The following is a 23439-nucleotide window of genomic DNA, read 5'->3' as shown; positions in this document are numbered from 1 at the left end:
AATTTTGTTATTTGCTTTCGTTTTGGGAAGAATATATTCTATTCGTATCCACTATTGTTATTGCTAATTTTGGGTTTCCCTATTGTTTTTTTTGCTTATCTCCCTTTTTTACAGTATCCTTTCTTAAAATTAATTTTGTTTCTGACCACTGCCTTCTTTAAACTGCCCTCTCTTACACATGCTCCTTTTTCTTAGTCCCTTCCTCTTTTACTACTTCTTTTGAGAAAGATAGATTTCTGTATACACAAACATATACAAATGTACACACATATACATATATATTCTTCCATCTTGGAGCCAGTTTACATAAGAGGAGTTTTAACCATTTTCCCTCTATTTTCTGTGCACTATAAAATATATATTTGTTTCATTCTTTTTTATTTTAGATAATTTCCCTATTCTTCCTCTCCCCTTTCTCAAGTATCATGGTTCTCCTCATCCTTCCATTTTAAAGATAATTCCATCTTTATGAGATTCATATCCATTCCATCTTAGTAGACACCTGCTAATACTAATAATGTTCCTAAAATTTTTGAAGTTTACAAGTATTACCATCTCATTTGAATAAATAAAGAGCTTAACCTGATTAAGTTTCTCATTTTTTCCCCTTTGCTAACCCTTTCATCTATTTCTTTTGACCTTTATTTAAACATAATTGTTTCTATTCAAATCTAGTCTTTTTGTTAGGAATACTTAAAGGTCTTCCATTTCATTAAATATCCCAATTCTCCTGAAGAATTATACTCAGTTTTACTTGGTAAATTATTCTTATTTGTAATCCTAGATCCATTGTTGCTTTAAAAGCTAAGTTTGGAGTTTTGCAACTCAAATTCTCTCCCTCTCTCTTATCCTTCTCCCACTCCAAGAGAGCAGGACATATGATATATACTATACATAAATTATCATAAAATACTTCTTTCCATATTCATCATATTATGAAAGAAGACTCATTTTATTTATACTAGAGATAATTTCATGAAGGAATTAAATGAAGAATATTATGATCCTTCTCTGTCATTGGATAGTCTTTTACATCACTAGTCCCTTTGATTCTCCCGGGATCCTTGCATGGCTAATAACTGTTAAGTCACTCATAATTTACTATTGTACTTTATTGCTATTACTCTATACAATGTTCTCTTAATTCTGTTCACTTCATTTAGCATCATTTTATATAAGGTTTTCTAGGATCTTTGTTATCATCTTTGTCATTTTTATGGCACAATAATAGTTTATTACAATAATATATTACCACTTTTTAAAATTGAATTTAATTGATTAATTTAGAATATTTTTCCAGGATTACAAAAATCATATATTTTCCTCCCCTCAACCCACCTCCTCCCATGCACAATTCCACTGGGTTTTACAAGTGTCTTTGGTCAAGACCTATTTCCATATTATTGATATTTGTACTAGGGTAATCAGTTAGGGTTTATAACCCCAATCATATCCCCATTGACCCATGTGATCAAGCAGTTGTTTTTCTTTTGTGTTTCAACTCCTACAGAACTTCCTCTGAATGTGGATAGTGTACTTTCTCATAAGTCCTTCAGAATTGTCCCGAGTCATTGCATTGCTGTAGAGAAGTACACTATGTTTGATTATAACATTGTGTATCAGTCTCTGTGTACAATGTACTCCTGGTTCTACTCCTTTCACTCTGCATCAATTCCTGGAAGTCATTCCAGTTCACATGGAATTCCTCCAGTTTATTGTTCCTTTGAGCACAATCGTATTCCATCACCAACAGATACCACAATTTGTTCAGCCATTCCCGAATCGGAAGGCATCCCCTCATTTTCCAATTCTTTTCCACCACAAAGAGCTCGACTATGAATATTCTTGTACACGTCTTTTTTCTTATTATCTCTTTGTGGTACAAACCCAGCAGTGCTATGGCTGGATCAAAGGGCATGTAGTCTTTTAGCGCCTTTTGGGCATAGTTCCAAATTGCCTTCTAGAATATACCACCACTTTTTCAGTCATTCCTCCATTGATGAACTCCCTTCAATTTCCAGTTCTTAACCATTACAAAAGACCTGTTTTATAAATACATACATACATACATACATACATATATATATATATATATATATATATATATATATATATATATATATATATATATATCCTTTCCCCCTTTTTGGTATACACACCTAGAAATGCTTTGTTGAGTCAAAGGTTAAACATTTTAATGGCTCTTTGATCATGTTTCCAAATTCTCTTCAGAATATTTGTATTAGTTAACATTTCTACTAACAGTGTATTAGTGTTCCATTTTTTCTATATCCCCTACAACACTTCTTATTTTCCTTTTTGTTAGTCTGATAGGTATGAGGTGATACAACCGAGTTCTTTTAAATTTTGTTTCTCTAATAAATAGTGATTTGGATAATTTTTTCATGTGACAAAAGTAGTCTTAATTCCTTCATCTAATAAATTGTCTATTCTGATTATCTGATGATTTGTCAATTGTGTAATAAGGAAACGATGAGTTAGGTTTGCAGAACACGGTGGCATGAGACTAGCAGAAGTGAGAATTCTAGAATCTTGAAAAGTGGAGTTAAGCTGGAAATAACCTCAGGGACTGTTAGATTGTCTGTGTCTCTGGAGTTGATCCTAGAGGGTGTGTGGCTGCCACATTCTGATAGTTTGACCCAATCCTGTGTTACTGCTGTGTTACTGGTTGTGTGTTGTGTGTCCTGAAGAAGATCTGAGAAAACTGTTTCTGTCCTGTGTCATCTGAAGCAGGTTGTAAGATGAAGTGCAAGGCCATCTGGACTCAGGATCTTCCCCTGGATCCCTGGCTGATTTGGTATTTGCCAGCATATCTCTTAACACCAAGAGGGTTAGGGCAGAATAGGTGTACAGGGACTAGGTTTATAGCTTAACATATCAGTGAGATAGTGTAGGAACTTAACTCTAATAATATCCTTCATGTGAGGGCATTAGATTGTGGATTACTTTAGTTAGTAATTTCAGTTATAGGATTTCCTCTTACCCTTTCAACCTTTCCCTTATTTAATAAAAAATAATACCCTCCCAGTTACTGTGGTTTGTTAATCTGTTTGCTGGTCTCAGCCCAGGCTGGACTGGGTTTCTGTTGGCCTTCCCAAAATATACTTATCAATTGGCCCAAATCTATCCATCAGAATCCATCCCCAATACCACCCTATTACAATTGGGAAATGCTTTGTTTTCTTGTTCATTTGGATTAGTTGTTCCTGTCTTTGAGAAATGAAGCCTTTCTCAGATAAACTTACTAATATTTTTTTCCATTTTGTTGTTCCTCTTTTTATCTTGTTTGCATTAGTTTTGCTTCTACAAAATCTTTTAAATTGTTGATTGATTTTCAGAGTTATATTTTGCTCTTTACATCTCTTTCTTTGGCTTTTCTAGATATTTTTGTTGACCTTGTGGCCAATCTCCATTTTTTCTTTGGGTCTTTGCTGTAGATATTTTCATGCCATTGTCTTCTCTTAGTTTGTAATGATGTTCCCTGACTGTATAATAGTTCATTTATGGTCTGGTTCTTTTCTATTTTTTGCTCATTTTCTTTACTTCAGTTTAGGCTTAATGTTGGGCTCTTCAACTTCAGGGGGTGATGATGATATCCTTTCCCCAAGCTTCAGTTCTTTTTATGCCATTTTTTCAGCTAGTTCTAAATGCATGTAATTTTTTTAATGCTTTCAAGGTGATGTGATATGAGGAATCTCATTGTCTGCATTCTCATCTTTATACAGCTATAGCCCCTAATATCTTATGACCCCTAATCTCTATTCTCAATAATTGAGACCCATATACAGGTAGTCCTCTTTATCCCTTGCAATGAAATATGTTCCTCTCTGCTTTGAAACTGTGATCTGGATCTGAGTAATATGCAATGGAGTCTCCAAATTGCACATAGTCCTAGGCCCATTGTTACTACAGTTGTCCCTTAGAATGTCTTTCTTAGTAATGTTTCAGTTGCCTTACATTTTTCTGGGTGATGTGTACTCCCTACACAACTGCTACTGCTATTGTTGGGCTCCTCCATGCAAGACCCAAGGTAGTGGATCCACTTTTTTATGATCTCAGCCACCCCAAATTCCAATGCTATAAAATCCTCTTACTATTCTCTTAACTTGTCCAACTGTGGAAAAATGTCCTATGCCAATATTTTGTTGGTTATGTTGCTTTAAATTTTTATTTTATATTATTTAAATGCTGTTTATAGGGAATATTGGGAGGGCTCACATAATACATTCCCTTTTCTCAGACATCTCAACAATATAGTCTTCCAATAATGAAATCTACATTCCTCAAAAATCTTCTTTGTTAAGTGGTCCTATTACTCATTAGCAAATGTTCTTCCCCTGTGGGAATAAAAAGAGGTTGAAACAATAAAGGAGACATTGCTCTTTTACTATCCAAACAATTGAGGGACTTCAGTAGTCTGCAGTTCATCTTGTAACAGATACACATTTAAGGCTTTTAAGCTATTCATTATGCAATCCTTATATAGAAGCAACTATATTCCCCAGCCTTTAGAAAGGAAACCTAAGTCAGTGATAGGCAATGCTTTAACAGACAAAGGACTGTGCCTAAATAATGGTGAAAGGAGATCACCCAAACAGAGAAAACAATTGGGGATGATGGAACATCTTTTTACCAGGACCAATGCCAAGTATACTCTAGAAACTCAGAAAAAAATAGCAGCCCTAAGCTCAATATTCCAAAAAAAGAGGCAATGGTTAATCTAGCATGAAATGAACAATATAGTTAAAATTGGGAGGGGGGATAAAGAGGATAGAAGAACACCAGATGGCAAAGCAAAAGAAAGCCAGGGAAGCAAATTATAGGGAAATAAAGAAATCCCAGAGGGAAGTACAAATAAATGTGTACTATAGGGAACACAATGAGGAATGTGATGTTGGGAAAACTTCAATGAATATAAAATTACTGGTTTCTATGAGTTAATTTTCAATAATTTTGCTTTTCTGTCAACTTTATTTTTCCCAACAGTGACTTTCTTAATTCTCTAAGATGTTTGGGTAAATGTAGTATCATACCTTAATTTAATTCCAGACAAATTCATATCATGATTTCAAAGAGGTGATTCATAGATAGTGGTTCAATAGGAGATAATGGTTGAATATAAATTCATAATTTTGGAACAGCAACTTAAAAATTAACTTTCCCATTTGGTTTTTATATCATAGTCATTTACCAATAATACTTCATTCTACTATAAGATCCTCCATTTTCAAAAATGAGACTTGTTAACCAATATATTTGACAAAGGATGAAAAGAATTAAAATGATATTACCTCATATCTCTAGAGAAAAATAAAGAAGTGTGTTTATCCTTAGCCTATGAAATTAGGATTAATCAATAATTGCAATACATGCAATTCTTTCAGAAGAACTACAAGTGAAGGCTAGAAATCCTATTTAAATCTCTATTTTTTAGAGGTGACCCTGGAAATAGGTGGAGCTAAGATGGTAGTGTGCTAGCAGAGTCTTGGAATTGCTCTGAATTATCTTCCAACTGATTATTGCAATGGGTCTCAAAAGGACAGAAAAGGACACATAAAGAGGCACTCCCACTGGAAACAGCATGAAAGGTAGACAGTGAGTGGAGATTCCCATGCTATAAAGCAGGTGAAAATGTGTCATGAAAAGTGCAAGCTGACCATCATTTTCTCCACCACCTATCACTCCAGAGCTTAAGCGAGGGGCAAGGTTATCTCCAAATTCTCAGTGTCTGGATAAAAGCGCTACAAACTTTCCCCTGATGGTTATGCAAGGCCTTGGTAGTGAAACTCAACATTAATAGCTCAGAGATCAGTACTTGCATTGGGGTAAGCAACATGACAGCCACAGCAGAGGCAGCAGGTGTGGGGAAGATAGCCTCAAGGCAAAATACAGAGTGTCACATTCTACACCATAGATCCACCATTGGAAATTCAACCCTTGGCAGCTGAGTAAGATCTACTGGTCCTTCCTCAGGCTTTTGACAGGGAAGGGAAAAGAGTACCAAGGAAAAACCCTGTGAGACAGAAGCTAAGAAAGTAATGACCACAAATATGCAGGAATCTTAATCCTCCATCAGGAAAAGGAGTAAACAATAGCAAAAAAAACCTCTTGACTCTGGAAAATTTTCTATAGAGAAAAGGATTAAAATGCAGAAGCAACAGCAGAGAATGACAAACAAGGAAACAAATGCAAACTCTCAAAAATGGAAATAAGTCACAAGCTATGAAGGAACTCAAAAAGGAGTTCAGGAACAAAGTAAGAAAGATAGAATAAAATGTGAAGAAAAGTGGGGAAAAGAAATGAAAGTAATATAAAAATAAAATAACAGTTTAAAGAATGAAATTTTACAAATGGAAAAAGAGGCACAGAAACCAAGTGAAATAATAAGAAAATTGGAGACCAGAATTAACCTTCTAGAAGCCAGGAAAAGGATAGAACAAACTGAAAAGGAAAACCAAAAAATCAGCTTTTAAAAGCTAAAATTGGGCAACTAGAAGCTAATGATCTCACAAGATAGCCAAAAAAAAAAAAAAAAAAAAAGAAGAAGAAGAAGAAAAGAAAAGAAAAGAAAATAGGAAGAAACATGAAATATTTCATCAAAAACACAACTGACCTGGAAAAAGAGATCCAGGAGAGATACTTTGATATTTACTGGACCAATTGAAAGCCTGGAAGAACAACAAATAAAAAGCCTATCATATTACAAGAAATTATCCAAGAAAATTACTCTGATATTCTTGAACAAGAGGGCAAAATATATGTTGAAAGAATCCACAGATCACCCCCTAAAGAAAATCCCTAAGGGAAAATTCCCAGGAATGTTACAGCTAAATTAAAGAGCTTCCAAGCTAAGGAGAAAATATTTCAAACAGCCAGAAAGGGACAATTCATATATCATGGAGCCCCAGACAGGATTGCATAGGATATGGTAGCATCGACACTAAAGGACTTCAAGGCTTGGGTTATGAAATTCAGGAAAGCAAGAGAACTGGGTCTATAACAAAGAATGACATACTCATGAAAACTCAATAAATATTTTCAAGGAAAGTATGGGAATTTAATAAAATAGAAGATTTCCAAGAATTTCTAAAGAAAAGACCAGAACTAAATGGAAAATTTGTTGTCCAAACACAAAAGTTAAGAGAACCATAAAAAGTAAATAAGAAAGAGGGGGAAATTTTAAGGGCTTCAATAAGAACAAATTAATTATATTTCTAAATTGAAAAATTATATTTATAACTTTAAAAATGTGTTTTCATTATATAGTAAATAGAAGAAATATACATAGGCAGAGGTTGTGGTATTAAGCTATTTAATATGATATTTAAAAATTAGGGAAAGAAAAAAGAGGATTATACTTAGAGAAACTCAAAGGAATAGGTAAAATAGTATAAATTATACTACCTAAAGAGGCATATGCTGGGGGTTGGGGTGGGTAAAGAATACTATTAAAGGGAAGAAAAGAGTGATGACAAGAAATACTTAAACCTTACTCTCATTGGAATTAGTTCTGAGAGGGAAAAATAACCAGATTTATTAAGGTATAGAATTCTATCTTACCCTACAAAGAAGTTGAAAGGGAATAAGGAAAAGGGGGTGAGGATGGGAATATTAAAAAGGAGGGGAAAATTTGGGGGGGTGATTAAAAGACCCTAAAGAGACATCAGAGGGGAATAAGAAGGGAGGGTTGGGAAGGAAAGTAAAAGAGGATTGGGGAAAAGGGGACTGATTAAAACACTGGTGTGGAGGGAAATAGTGATAGAAAAAAGGGCATAATTAAAAGAGAAAATCAACATGATGAGGAATACATAGATGGTAATCATAACTGAATGTGACTGGGATGAATTCACCCTTAAAACATAAGCAGATAATAGAGTGGATTAAAAACAAAAATCCTACCATATATTGTCTACAAGAAACACACATGAGTTAGGTAGACAGACACAGGATAAAAATAAGAGGCTGGAGCAAAATCTATAGGGAATCAACTCATAAAAAGAAGGCAAGAGTCATAATAATGATATAAGACAAAGCCAAAGTAAAAATATATATAATTAAAAGAGTTAAGGAAAATAATTACATTCTGATAAAAGGCTGTATAGAAAATGAGTAAATATCAGTATTGCACCAAATGTATGCACCAAATGGTATAGTATCCAGATTTTTTAAGGAGAAACTATTGGAGCTTAAGGAAGCAATAGAGAGTAAAACTATACTAGTGGGAGACTTAAAACTTCCTCTATCAGATCTAGATAAGGCAAACCAAAACATAAATTAGAAAGCAGTAAGAGATGTGAAGGAAATTTTAGAAAAATTAGAGTTAATAGATATATGGAGAAAATTAAATAGTGATAAAAGGGAATGTATCATCTTTTTAGCAGCACATGGGACATTGACAAAGATAGACCATGTACTAGGGCATAAAAAACATTGCAAACAAATGCAGAAAAGCAGAAATACTAAATGCAACTTTTTCTGATCATAATGTGGTAAAAGTTATAATCAGTAAGTGTACATGGAGAGGCAAATTAGAAATTAATGAGAAATTAAATAATCTGATTTCTAACTGTGGGTTAAAAAACAAACCATAGAAATAATTACTGATTTCACTGAAGAAAATGACAATTCGGAAACAGCATACTAGCATTTATTAAATACATTCATAATAGTATGCAGAAGAAAAATTATATACTTGAATACCTATATTAACAAAAAAGAAGAAATTAATGAACTGGGCATGCAACTAAAAAATACAAAGAGAAGAAATTAAAAACCCTAAAATAAGACCAAATTGGAAATCATGAAGTTTAAAAGAGAAATTAATAAAATTTAAAGTAAAAGAACTATTGAACTAATAAACAAGACTAGGAGCTGGTGTTTTGAAAAAAAAATTATTGGTTAATTCAATTTAAAAAAAGAAAGAAGAGAACCAAATTAACAGTATAATGAATGAAAAGGGCAATCTCAACTCTAATGAAGAAATTCAGGCAACCATTAAGAGCTATGTCATCCAATTAAATGACAATAAACATGGCATGAAAATTTCTAGATGAAATGGATGGATATACAAAAATGGATATACAAAAATATACACTGCCCAGATTAACAGAATAATGGATCAATAGAAAAGGAAATATAATACTTAAATAATCCCATATCTGAAAAATAAATTGAACAAGTCATTAAGAAACTCCCTAAGAAAAAAATCACCAAGGTCAGATGGATTTACAAGTGAATTCTATCACACATTTAAAGATAAATTTATCCCAATACTCTACAAACTATATGAAAAAATAGGCAAAGAAGGAAACACCAAATTCCTTTTATGATACAAATATGATATTAATTCCCAGACCAGGAAGACCAAAAATAGAGAAAGAAAACTATAGGCCAATATCCTTAATTAACATAGATGCAAAAATATTAAATAAAATACTGGCTAAAAGACTATAGCAAGAAAGGAATGATGAACTGGAGGAATTTCATGTGAACTGGAATGACCTCCAGGAATTGATGTAAAATGAAAGGAGTAGAACCAGGATAACATTGTACACAGAGACTGATACATTATGGCACAATCAAATGTAATAGACTTTTCTACTAGCAGCAATGCAATGATCCAGGACAATCAAGAGGAACTTAGGAGAAATAACACTATCCACATCCAGAGAAAGAACTGTGGGAGTAGAAAGACAGAAGAAAAACATGATTGATCACATGGTTCAATGGGTATATGATTAGGGATGTTGACTTTGAATATTTTTACTCTATAGGTTTTGAACAATAATACATGAAATGAATCCATGATGTTGAATTGCTTGTTGACTCTGGGAGAGGGAAGAGAGGAGGGGAGGGGAAAAACATGAATCCTGTAACCATAGAAAAATAATTTAAATTAATTAAGCAATAAAAATATTAAAAATAAAATAAAAGACTACAGCAAGTTATCACAACCATTAGTCATTCTGACCAGGGGGAATTTATGCCAGAAACTCAATACTTGTTCAATATTAGGAAAACTATCCATATAATTGACCATATCAGCAACCAAATTAATAAAAACTGCATGATAATTTAAATAGATGCAGAAAAGGTTTTTGACAAACCACAATACCCATTCCTATTGAAAATACTAGATAATAAATAGGAATAAAAGGGCTTTTCCCAAAAATGATAACTATTAATAAGTATCATCTACAATGTGAATAAGTTAGAAGCATTCACAATAGTATCAGGAGTGAAGCAGGGATGCTGATTATCATCATTACTATTTAATATTGTACTAGAAATGCTAGCAGTAGCAATTAGAAAAGAAAGAAAATTTAAGGAGTCAAAGTAGGCAATGAGGAAACTAAACTATCACTCTTTGCAGATGACATAATATATCTATAGAATCTGAGAAAAAAGAAAACAATTAAAAACCTCATGATTGATAACTTCAGCTAAATTGAAGGGTAGAAAATGAGCCCACATAGATCATGAGTGTTCCTATATATTTGCAACAAAACCCTGCAACAGGAGTTAGAAAGAGCAACTCCTTTTAAAATAATCCTAAGAAATATAAAATACATATGAATCTACTAGCCAAGACAAGTTCAAGAATTATATTAACATAATTGCAAATCATTTTTCATACAAATAAATTTAGATCTCAACAAATGGAAAAAAAAACATAAATTTTTCATGGTTAGGACAAGTTAATATAATAAAAATGACAATCCTATCTAAATTAACCTACACATTCAGTGTCATACCTATAACAGATTACCAAAAAAAACCTTCTTTATAGAATTTTAAAAAATTACAAAATTCATCTGAAAGAACCAAAGATCAAGAATATATATCAAGGGAACTAATGATAAACATGTGAAGGAAGGAGACCTAGCTTTATCAGATCTAAAACTACACTATAAAGCAGTGATCATCAAAACAATATGGTACTGACTAAGAGATAGAAGGGTGGATTAATGGAATAGACTTGGAGTAAATGACAGAAGCAAGATAGTGTTAGATAAACCCAAAGATCCCACCTTTTGGGACAAGAACCTACTATTTGACAAAAACTGCTCAGAGAATTGGAAAAGAATATAAGACAAATTAGGTTTAGGTCAACATCTCACACCATATACCAAGTTAAATTCAAAATTAATAAATTACTTAAATATAAAGAAGGAAATTATGAAAAAATATGCAAAATCAAATAGTGTACCTATCAGAACTATGGGAAAGGAAGGCAATTAAGAAAAAGCAAGAGATAGAGAAAATTACAAAATCTAAAATTTTTATTATGTTAAATTAAAAATGTTTTGTACAAAGAAAACCAATGCAAACAACATTAGAAGGAAGGTAACCGATTGGGTAAAAAAAAACAACTTTGATAATAAAAACCTCTAACAAAAGTGTAAATTCTAGATTTATAAGGAGCTAAGATAATTGTACAAAAAATCAAGCCATCTCCAACTGACAAACACCTAGCAGATCAGCCAATTTGACAGTAAAGAAAAATAATAAATATTAGTGGCATTGTGGCAAAATTGGAATACGTAAGATTAAATTAGTTTCTCTACTAAAAATGTTATATTTTTATGAGGTTTATTAACAATTATTAGAAATCAAGGATACAAAATAATGATCCATGTACCTAGGGCACAATTAGCCCATTCACAGCCTACTTACAACATGTTGTAATCTCTGAGTAGAGGAAGAGAGCTCTTGAGAGGCAGAGAGCCCATTAAATAATAAATTGTGATCTCGTCCAGGCGGAGACACAGGTGAGATCATAGGGAATTCTGGGATGTACGAAGGACTTCTGGGGATTGGACTCTGGGGTTTAAATCTCCATTTTTATAATCCCTCAGGGATCATTATTGGGAAACTAGTTTCCCCAAAAGGATCATGAAAACATAATCAACTTAAATATTACAATAATTTGAGGATAAGAGGAAAAAAGAAACAAAAAAACAGTTAGGGGGCAGTCCCCTTTGGCATGAAAGTATACATACAAATAAATGTTCGATCAACCACACCCAAAGATCTTTCTTGCTCTTCTTGCGCAGCTTGTGGTCTGGAGGCATCTTCATGGTGTCTTCTCCAAACAGTTCAGTTTCTGGATTCAGAGAGGTATCATGTTTCTTAACCTAAAATTCTTCTCAAAAGGAATTTAAACTTTGCAATTTAAAATGATAATATTTTTACATTCCCCCCCTTGAAGAGGGTGACTGAGAAACACAGGGATCATTTAGGGATGTGTGGCTGAGTTATGAGGTATATGAATCAATTGGCAAGGGAAATTAAAAGACATCAGAAAAATCTAAATAAAAAAAGATAATTTCTGGATGAAAATATAGACTATCAAAGTCTTATATATATGTATATAATATAAAATAATGTAATATAATATAAAATAATATAAGCAAGTAAGCATTTACCCAGTCAGTAGCCAAGACTACAGAAAGTTGCCACACTAGAAAAGACAGAAAAGGGATTAGATTATAGTAGCCAGGTAGGATCCAAATTTGAGATACTAATCTATAAGTATTTTCAAGAAGAGGGACTGTCCCTCAATTCCAGAATGGCTGAAAAAATTGTGGTACCTGATGGTGATGGAATACAATTGTGCTTTAAGGAGTGATGAACTGGAGGATTTCTATATGAACTGGAAAGACCACCAAGAACTGATGCAGAGTGAAATTATCAGAACCAAGAGAACATTATACACTGAAAGTGAAAAATTGTGGAATTATTATATAATGGACTATAGTAGTATTTTTTTTGTTTTTTTTAAATATATTTTATTTGAACATTTCCAAGCATTATTCGTTAAAGACATAGATCATTTTCTTTTCCTCCCCCCCACCCCCCATAGCCGACGCGTAAGTCCACTGGGCATTAGATGTTTTCTTGATTTGAACCCATTGCTTTGTTGATAGCATTTGCATTAGAGTGTTCATTTAAAGTCTATCCTCTGTCATGTCCCCTCAACCTCTGTATTCAGGCAGTTGCTTTTTCTCGATGTTTCCACTCCCATAGTTTATCCTTTGCTTATGAATGGTGTTTTTTTTCTCCTGGATCCCTGAAAGTTGTTCAGGGACATTACACCGCCCCTAATGGAGAAGTCCATTACGTTCGATTATACCACAGTGTATTAGTCTCTGTGTACAATGTTCTCCTGGTTCTGCTCCTCTCGCTCTGCATCACTTCCTGGAGGTTGTTCCAGTCTCCATGGAACTTCTCCACTTTATTATTCCTTTGAGCACAATAGTATTCCATCACCAACATATACCACAGTTTGTTCAGCCATTCCCCAATTGATGGGCATCCCCTCGTTTTCCAGTTTTGGGCCACCACAAAGAGCGCCGCTATGAATATTTTTGTACAAGTCTTTGTGTCCATTATCTCTTTGGGGTACAGACCCAGCAGTGCTATGGCTGGGTCAAAGGGTAGATATTCTTTTGTCGCCCTTTGGGCATAGTTCCAAATTGCCCTCCAGAATGGTTGGATCAGTTCACAACTCCACAAGCAATGAATTAATGTCCCTACTTTGCCACATCCCCTCCAGCATTCATTACTTTCCTTTGCTGTTATGTTAGCCAATCTGCTAGGTGTGAGGTGATACCTCAGAGTTGTTTTGATTTGCATCTCTCTGATTATAAGAGATGTAGAACACTTCTTCATGTGCTTGTTAATAGTTTTGATTTCTTTATCTGAGAACTGCCTATCCATTTCCCTTGCCCATTTATCAATTGGAGAATGGCTTGATTTTTTGTACAATTGATTTAGCTCATTATAAATATGAGTAATTAAACCTTTGTCAGAGGTTTCTATGAAGATTTTTTCCCAATTTGTTGTTTCCCTTCTGATTTTAGTTATATTGGTTTTGTTTGTACAAAAGCTTTTTAGTTTGATGTAGTCAAAATTATTTATTTTACATTTTGTGATTCTTTCTATATCTTGCTTGGTTTTAAAGCCTTTCCCCTCCCAAAGGTCTGACATGTATACTATTCTGTGTTTACCCAATTTACTTATGGTTTCCTTCTTTATGTTTAAGTCACTCACCCATTTTGAATTTATCTTGGTGTAGGGTGTGAGGTGTTGATCTATTCCTAGTCTCTCCCACACTGTCTTCCAATTTTCCCAGCAGTTTTTATCGAATAGTGGATTTTTGTCCCAAAAGCTGGGATCTTTGGGTTTATCGTATACTGTCTTGCTGAGGTCGTTTTCCCCCAGTCTATTCCACTGATCTTCCTTTCTGTTTCTTAGCCAGTACCAAATTGTTTTGATGACTGCTGCTTTGTAATATAGTTTGAGGTCTGGGACTGCAAGGCCCCCATCATATGTGAAGAAGTATTTTGGTAGTTCAATGGGTATGGCACTAAATAGATAAATAAGTTTGGGTAGGATGGTCATTTTTATTATATTGGCTCGTCCTATCCATGAGCAGTTAATGTTTTTCCAATTGTTCAAGTCTAGTTTTAGTTGTGTGGCGAGTGTTTTGTAGTTGTGTTCATAGAGTTCCTGTGTTTGTCTTGGGAGATAGATTCCTAGGTATTTTATTTTGTCTAAGGTGATTTTGAATGGGATTTCTCTTTCTAGTTCTTGCTGCTGAGCTGTGTTGGAGATATATAGAAAAGCTGATGATTTATGTGGGTTTATTTTGTATCCTGCAACTTTGCTAAAGTTGTTGATTATTTCAATTAGCTTTTTGGTTGAATCTCTAGGATTCTTTAAGTAGACCATCATGTCATCCGCAAAGAGTGATAACTTGGTCTCCTCCTTGCCTATTCTGATGCCTTCAATTCCTTTATCTTCTCTAATTGCTACTGCTAGTGTTTCTAGTACAATGTCAAATAGTAGAGGTGATAATGGGCATCCTTGTTTCACTCCTGATCTTATTGGGAATGCATCTAGTTTATCCCCATTGCAGATGATATTAGCTGTTGGTTTTAGATATATACTGTTTATTATTTTTAGGAATGACCCTTCTATTCCTATGCTTTCTAGTGTTTTTAATAGGAATGGGTGTTGTATTTTATCAAAGGCTTTTTCTGCATCTATTGAGATAATCATGTGGTTCTTGCTAGTTTGCTTGTTGATGTGGTCAATTATTTGGATGGTTTTCCTAATGTTGAACCAGCCCTGCATCCCTGGTATGAATCCTACTTGATCATGGTGAATGATCCTTCTGATCACTTGCTGGAGTCTTTTTGCTAGTATCCTATTTAAAATTTTTGCATCTATATTCACTAGGGAGATTGGTCTATAGTTTTCTTTCTCTGTTTTTGACCTGCCTGGTTTTGGAATCAGTACCATGTTTGTGTCGTAAAAGGAGTTTGGTAGAACTCCCTCTTTGCTTATTATGTCAAATAGTTTGTATAGTATTGGGGTTAACTGTTCTCTGAATGTTTGATAGAATTCACAGGTGAATCCATCAGGCCCTGGGGATTTTTTCTTAGGAAGTTCTTTGATGGCTTGATGGATTTCAATTTCTGATATGGGATTATTTAAGAATTCTATTTCCTCTTCTGTTAGTCTAGGCAGTTTGTATTTTTGTATATATTCATCCATTTCTCCTAAATTGGTGTATTTATTGCCATATAATTGGGCAAAGTAATTTCTAATGATTGCCTTAATTTCCTCCTCATTGGAGGTGCTGTCCCCCTTTTCATCTTTAATGCTGTGAATTTGCTTTTCTTCCTTCCTTTTTTTAATTAGATTGACCAGTACTTTGTCTATTTTGTTTGTTTTTTCAAAGTACCAGCTTCTTGTCTTATTTATTAAATCAATAGTTCTATCACTTTCGATTTTATTAATTTCTCCCTTAATTTTTAGGATTTCTAATTTGGTTTTCTGCTGGGGGTTTTTAATTTGATCGCTTTCGAGTTTTTTCAATTGCATTTCCAATTGATTGATCTCTGCTCTCCCTTGTTTGTTAATATGAGCTTTCAGGGATATGAATTTGCCTCTGATTACCGCTTTGGCTGCATCCCAAAAGGTTTGAAAGGATGTTTCGCCATTGTCATTTTCCTTGATGATATTATTAATTGTTTCTATGATTTCTTCTTTAGCTAAACGGTTTTGGAGTATCATATTGTTTAATTTCCAATTGGTTTTAGATTTGGTTTTCCATGTACCATTACTAATCATTATTTTTATTGCCTTGTGATCTGAGAAGGCTGCATTCATTATTTCTGCTTTTTTGCATTTGTGTGCTATGTTTCTGTGACCTAATGTATGGTCAATTTTTGTGAATGTGCCATGTGGTGCTGAGAAGAAGGTGTATTCCTTTTTATCCCTATTTATTTTTCTCCATATGTCTATTAATTCTAATTTTTCTAAGATTTCATTCACTTCTTTTACCTCTTTCTTATTTATTTTTTGATTTGATTTATCTAAATTTGATAATGGTTGGTTTAAGTCTCCCACTAGTATGGTTTTATTGTCTATTTCTTCCTTCAATTCTCCTAGTTTCTCCATTAGAAATTTGGGTGCTATATTATTTGGTGCATACATGTTGATTAATGATATTTCCTCATTGTCTAGAGTCCCTTTTAACAAAATATAATTACCTTCCCTATCCCTTTTGATCAGGTCTATTTTTGCATTGGCTTTATCAGATATCATGATTACCACTCCTGCCTTCTTTCTATCAGTTGAGGCCCAGAAGGTCTTACTCCATCCTTTAATTCTGACCTTGTGGGTGTCAACCCTTCTCATGTGTGTTTCTTGAAGACAACATATGGTAGGGTTTTGGATTCTAATCCATTCAGCTATTCGTCTACGTTTTATGGGTGAGTTCATCCCATTTACGTTCAAAGTTATGATTGTCATTTGTGGACTCCCTGGCATTTTGATAGCCTTCCCTAATTCTAACCTTTTCTTCTTCGGCTCTACCTTTTAGTCCAGTGATTTACTTTGAATCAGTCCCCCTTGTCCCCTTCCTTGATGTTTCCCTTTTTAGTCCCTCCCTTTTTGTTCCCTCCCCCTCCCCCCTCTCTTTCCCTCCCTTTTTGTTCTCCCTCTCCCCCTCCCCCCCTTGGTTTTCCCTTCTCCTTACCCTTGTTGGGTAAGATAGAATTCAAGATCCCAATGGATCTGGATGTTTTTCCCTCTCAGAGTTGATTTCCCTGAGATTGAGGTTTAAGTAACCCCCCCCCCTCTCTTCCTCTCCTTCTTATAGGAGTTTTCTTCCCCTCCCCTTCCCCTGTGAATCTTTGTGTGAGAACCATTATTCTATTTGGTCTTTCTTTACCCACTATTTATACATTACATTTTCCCCACATATTAGTATACATAGGTTGATATAAGTGTAGTCCTTATAGAAGAGTGTTTGAGTAAAAGAAGATAACATTTTTCCCCTTTCCTTAATATTTACCTTTTCAGGTATTCCTTGCTCTTTGATTTTCGGTATCAAACTTTCCACAGAGCTCTGGTCTTTTCTTTGCAAAAAGTTGGAAGTCTTCTATTTTGTTGAATGCCCATACTTTCCCTTGGAAGTATATAGTCAGTTTTGCTGGGTAGCTGATTCTTGGTTGGAGACCCAGCTCTCTTGCCTTTCTGAAGATCATGTTCCATGCCTTACGATCATTCAGCGTAGAACTTGCAAGGTCTTGTGTGACCCTGATTGGCATTCCTTTATATCTAAATTGTCTTTTTCTGGCTTCCTGTAGGATTTTTTCTTTTGTTTGATAGCTTTGGAATTTGGCAATTACATTCCTGGGAGTTGTCTTTTGGGGGTTTAGTGTAGAAGGTGTTCTGTGAGCTCTGTCAGTGGCTGTATTGCCCCCTTGTTCTAGAATCTCTGGGCAATTTTCTTTGATTATATCTTGTATCACCATGTCCAGTTTGGTGTTTATTTCTGGCTTTTCTGGGAGTCCAATTATTCTTAAATTTTCTCTTCTCCCCCTGTTTTCCAGATCTATCACCTTGTCGGTGAGATATTTTATGTTCTCTTCTAATTTCTTGGTGTTTTGGCTTTGCTTTATTAGTTCTTGCTTTAAAGCCTGGTTTTCTTTTACAGTTTGGTCAAACTGGTTTTGTAGATGCGTGAATTTCTTTTGCATCATTTCCCACTTTTCCTCCCAGAGGGCTTCCATCTTTTTGGTCCTTTCTGATTCAAATTCTTCATGGGTTTGTGGAGAGTTTCTATTTCCTTTGGAAGATTTTGGAGAATTTTCTTGTATATCTTCTTCTATCTGCTCTGTATTTTGTATTTTGGCTCCATAGAATGTGTCCAGAGTCGCCCCTTTCTTCTTATTTTTCTTGGTATTTTGGGGCTTCTGTGCTTCTGTGGAGTTTGTCATCTCTGAACGTGGAGGATTGGCTTTTCTTGTCTTTGTCTGGTGATCAGAGGCTTTAGTCCTGGGCAGATGTTGGTTCTATGAGCGTTCCCTGGGTTAAACTGAATATGCCTCACTGGAACTGGAATGGAAGGGTTGGACCACGAGGCCACACTCTCCCCCTGACTCGATTTCCGGAAGTTGCCTTCAGAATCCCTGGCCTTGAGGCTGTTTCTTCGGCCTGCAGGGGGATGGGCTGCCGCTTCCCCAAGCTCCGAGAGCACAGACTTTCACTGAGACTTGGATAGCAGGATCCAGCCCGTGAGGCTGTCTTGCCCGCCCTGAGGGTTGCTGTTGTTTTGACCAGCTCTTTGCAGCGGAGGCCCCAGGCAGTAACTTTCACCCGGACTGGGACTTGTGTAGAAGACCCTGAGGGTTGTTGTTCCTCAGACCCTGCTCTCTGAGCCCGGCGCGGCTGCCGCTTCCGGGAGCCTTGGACTCTGCGCTCCTACCCCTGAGGTCCGAGGGATCTCGGGTTCTGGCTTTTAAGGGGAGCCGTACCTTTTGAACCGGGTCCAGGTCCAGGAGGAGGGTTCCCAGGGTCTGTGCTGTTGATCGTTTTGAATTTCGGCGCCTTAGGAGCTTCTAGTTTGAGATCGGTCGGGAAGGGTTTTCCGGAGATCTGAACTTCAGCTTTCTCTAAGCCGCCATCTTCTATAGTAGTATTAACAGTAAAATAATCCAGGACATTCCTGAGGGACTTATGAAAAAGAATGTTAAACCACATTAAGAGGAAAATAAAAAGCTATGGGAGCAGAAATGCAAAAGAATAACTTATGATCTCACTTATCACTTGTTTGTATGGATATATGATTTGTGGTAGCAGATTTAAAAGTTTGCTCTATGAATGATGAATTCATAAAATGAAATGTATAAGAAGAATATGTGGAAATAGGTATCAAATCGTAACATTTGTACAACCCAGTGCAATTGCTTGTTGGCTCTGGAGGGGATTTGGTAAGAGAGAAAATGAATCATGTAAACATGAAAAAATATTTTAAAAATAAATAATACAATTTAAAAAATCTATTTTCAATTGTTTCATTTTATATAATTTTATATTAATACAATTATCTTCCTACTCACTTTTATATTAGTTAATATGAACCTTGCTATATTTCTCTTAATTGTTTCATACAATTATAATTGTTTCAGTTTTTTTAGCACAATCATATTTCCTTACACTATCAGGTCACAATTTGGTCAGTCATTTCTGAATTACTGATTACCTGTGTAAGAGAGGAATCAGATCCAATGGTACAAGGAGTAGAGAGTGAGAGAGAGAAGTGCAAGAAGAGAAAAAACTCAAGATTCCAGTCAGAGAACAGAAGCTGGAAGATTTCCTACTGCTCTGGGATTTCTTCAGCTGGGAGCCTGAGAAGCAGGTCTCCTAAGCTGGGGTTTCTCTTTCTGAAGATCAAATGTTCCCAGTGAACTCCTGAATATAACTCAACTTAAGGTACTGTGGACTAGGACTTTGAAGAAAGCCATCTTCAGAGAAATCCTTTCTCCAAAGATTTATTCTCCATCTCTCTCCCTAACTTGTCCTGGACTCCAATATTCAAGCTAGATTAGTTCTGGAGTAGGGAGCAAACCAGCAGCTGACCAGAAGAGGGGTCAAGTCTGAGAACCTGAACCCCACGATTTTGGAGGAGTCAGTCTGCCAGTCAATAGGGCTTCCTGCTTACCCACTTTCCTCACCTAACACCTTTATCTCTCTCTCTTCCCTGTGTGAACCCCAAAAAGTGTTTATTACTCAGAATCAGGTCTGGTTAGTTCCTGACTAGCAAAGGGGACTGAAGATTTGGGGAGAAACATACCTCTCCCCAAAGAAGAGGGTTAACTCAGGATCCTAGGAATTCAAACAATTAGGTCCAAGGAGCAATCCTCTCCCCTGGACTGAGGAGTATCTCAAGATCTTGGGGGGGGGGTGACAGTTGGTGTACTTGAGGGACCTAGAGGCAGAAGAGTCCATTCTGCCTCTCAGCCATAGTTGAGACCAAAAAGGGAGACAGTGGGCCATTTTATCAAAGCTCTTTCCTCTAGTTCTTAACTTTCACCTCCCAGAACCATTGACTGAGGAGACATACTCTGTCCCTTAGGGAGACAAAACTGGGTTAACTTCCCCCAAAGGGAAGAGAGGGGAAGATCAATCTCTTCCTCCTCTCCATTCTCTCAATTCTGTCTCTCCCTCCAGAAGCCATGTGTGTATGTGTGTGTTTGTGTGTGTGTGTGTGTTCCCTTTCTGGCCATATATTACAGTAACATTACAGCGATTTTGAATTTTACCCCCATAAAAAGTATTATATTAAATACATTGCCATACAAGGAAATTCTAAGGTCCTTGAATGTATATGTCCAGTAGTGAAATAGCACAATCAAAAAGAATGAACAATTTCCTCATATGAGTTGTTTTCTGTTAGTGTTGGGCCAGTTCACAACTGGTAGAGGAAATTATTCATTCCTTTAGAAAATTCATGTGAATGTATTTAGAACTCTTAAGTACTTTGTCAATATTATCTAATCTTATCAATGCAGAAATCCCATAAGATAGTGTAAGAAATATTTTATCCCTACAAAATTAACAAGTACAATGGTTATGTGACTCAATGAAGATCACATAGGCAAGAGAGGGAAGAACTGAGACAAAAACCTAAGCCTGATAACTTGAGGTCCAAACTGGTTTTACACATTTAGTCCAGTAGCAATACATTTCATTTTTATTTGTTCCACATCAATTAAAAACATTTCTGTGCCTCATTTTCTTCATCACACCTTTAAAAGCTTTACACTTATTTTCTAAGGTTCCATAATATTTAATCCAGGAAGTAAATTCATCTAGTACTATATTGAATAATAGTGTTATTAATGGGTATCCTTGATTCAACCCTTATTTATAGGAAAGATTTTTATATTATCTCCATTTAAGATAATTGTTTTATAATAAATGGTTTTAGCTAGTTTATGTCCATTACAGATAATAATTTTTATAACTGATTTTATATAGATAATACTTGTAATTTTAAGGAAAGCTTAATAAATGTTTGTTGAATGAAATTTAAAGTAGTTGAGCTCCAATAGAATAGATTTTAAAATATCTTTTAGTAATAAATCTAACAATTTGTTATTTGCATATTTTTTCAAGTATATCTATTATAATAAATTAACCATTCTTAAAGAGCTACTTTTTCCAGGAAGGGTATCAAGATCTGGAGGTACAGAAAGGGAAAAAAAACCTTTTTCTTCAAGAAGATGACATTTTAAAGGGGGAGAGAACATTTAATATATGATCCATACAAAGCAGATGTTAGGTGACTTTAGTGGGGAAACAAAAAGAAGTTGAGGGAAAGGGAATGAGTTTTTCTAGAAAGTAGGATTGGATATTGATGTAATGTCAGAATCCAAAAAGGCAGAGGTGAGGAGGGGGAGCATTTCACTTACAGGAAATAGTCAATTCAAAGGTACATAATAGAGAGATGTTTGAAGACCAGCAGTAGAGTAATAAATATGATAGCACTGGGGAAAGGTAGCTAAAGTGTTAGAGAAGTGAAAATGTTTAAATGGACCAGATTGTGAAAAAGATTTGTTTTAAACAAATGTCATACTTGATCTTTTAGGTAAAGGGAATAACTGGAATTTATTGAGAAAGGAGTGAGATATGCAGACATACAATTTAGAAAATCATTATAGTAGTAGGTATTGGATAGAATGGAGTGTAGAGTTATTTGAAGCACAGAAAACAATGAGAACATATAGAAATAAGGGTACAAGTAGTGAAAGCCTGAAATTCAGTAATGAATTTAGAGTAGGATTTATATGTTATAAAATGTTGTAAAGGCAAAAAAAAATCATTGGTTCAAGTATATGTGGTAAAGGCAAGTGAAAACAATGAAGATGATAATGAGGTTGAAACCATGAGTGATATTACCCTAATTTACCTATATTATCATCTTTCATTTCTAAATAATGGATTCATTTTGACCATTGTGGTATACAGTGTGAGATATTGATCTTTGCCTAGTTTCCACCAAACCACTTCCAAATTTTCCAAGGAATATTTGTCAAATTTTGAGTTTTTAATTAAAAAGCTTGAATCATTGAGTATATGAAAAATTAGATTACTGTGCTCATTTACTTCAGCACATGATATATCCAACCTCTTCCACTGGTCTCTATTTCTTAGCCAGTAGCAATAGGTTTCTATGATGACTGATTTTTGTGAACTCTAAAACTAGTAGTCCTTTTTAAAGAATTTTTATAATGCACCTTTCTAAATATTTTATCTCATTGATTTCCTTGATATTCTTGGACTTTTCTTCTTCCAGATGAATTTTTTTTCTACTTTATAAAATAATTATTTTGTAGTTTAATTTGCATGTCACTGAAAAAGTAAATTAACAGATAGAATATTCGTTTTTTCACATATTGGCTTGCCTTAAGCATGAGCATGTAATATTTCTCTAGTTTATATCTATTTTGTGTGAAATTTATTTTATAATTGTGTTTGTGCTATATCTGAGTATGTCTTGGCAAGTTGAGTCCCTAAATGTTTACATTATTTTCATTTTACAAAATTTGTTATTATTTTCTCTCATTTTAATTTTATTTTCTCATTATTATCACTTGAATTTATTTTTCTTGCTTAATAGTTATACAACATTTCTAGTACAGAACTGAAAAATAAGTGGTAAAAATGGACATCCTAGCTTTATCTACCAAAAAGTCTTTAAATTTTCCTGATTACTGATAATGTTTACTCTTGGTTCTAGGTACTCTAGGTACTCCAGGTTTACTCTAGGTTCTAATCATTTTAAGAAAGTCTATTGATTCTTTTGATTTCCAGTTTTGTTTAATAGGAATAGATACATTTTTCTAAGGGAATTTTTTCTGCTTGTACTGATATAATTATACAGTTATTATTGTTATTATTGAAATGGTCAAATAGACTCATAGTTTCCCTGAATTTGAACTATTATGACATTTGTTGTGACAAGGATTTATTTAATTTTCATTAAGAGCAGATTTTAGGTCAGAAAAAGGGTTTGTGATTTTTACTCTGTCCCCTTTAAGAGATCAACCAGAT

This window comes from Monodelphis domestica, chromosome 4 (assembly GCF_027887165.1).
Source record: "Monodelphis domestica isolate mMonDom1 chromosome 4, mMonDom1.pri, whole genome shotgun sequence".
Taxonomy (NCBI): domain Eukaryota; kingdom Metazoa; phylum Chordata; class Mammalia; order Didelphimorphia; family Didelphidae; genus Monodelphis; species Monodelphis domestica.
Note: the sequence above shows the minus strand (reverse complement) of the source record.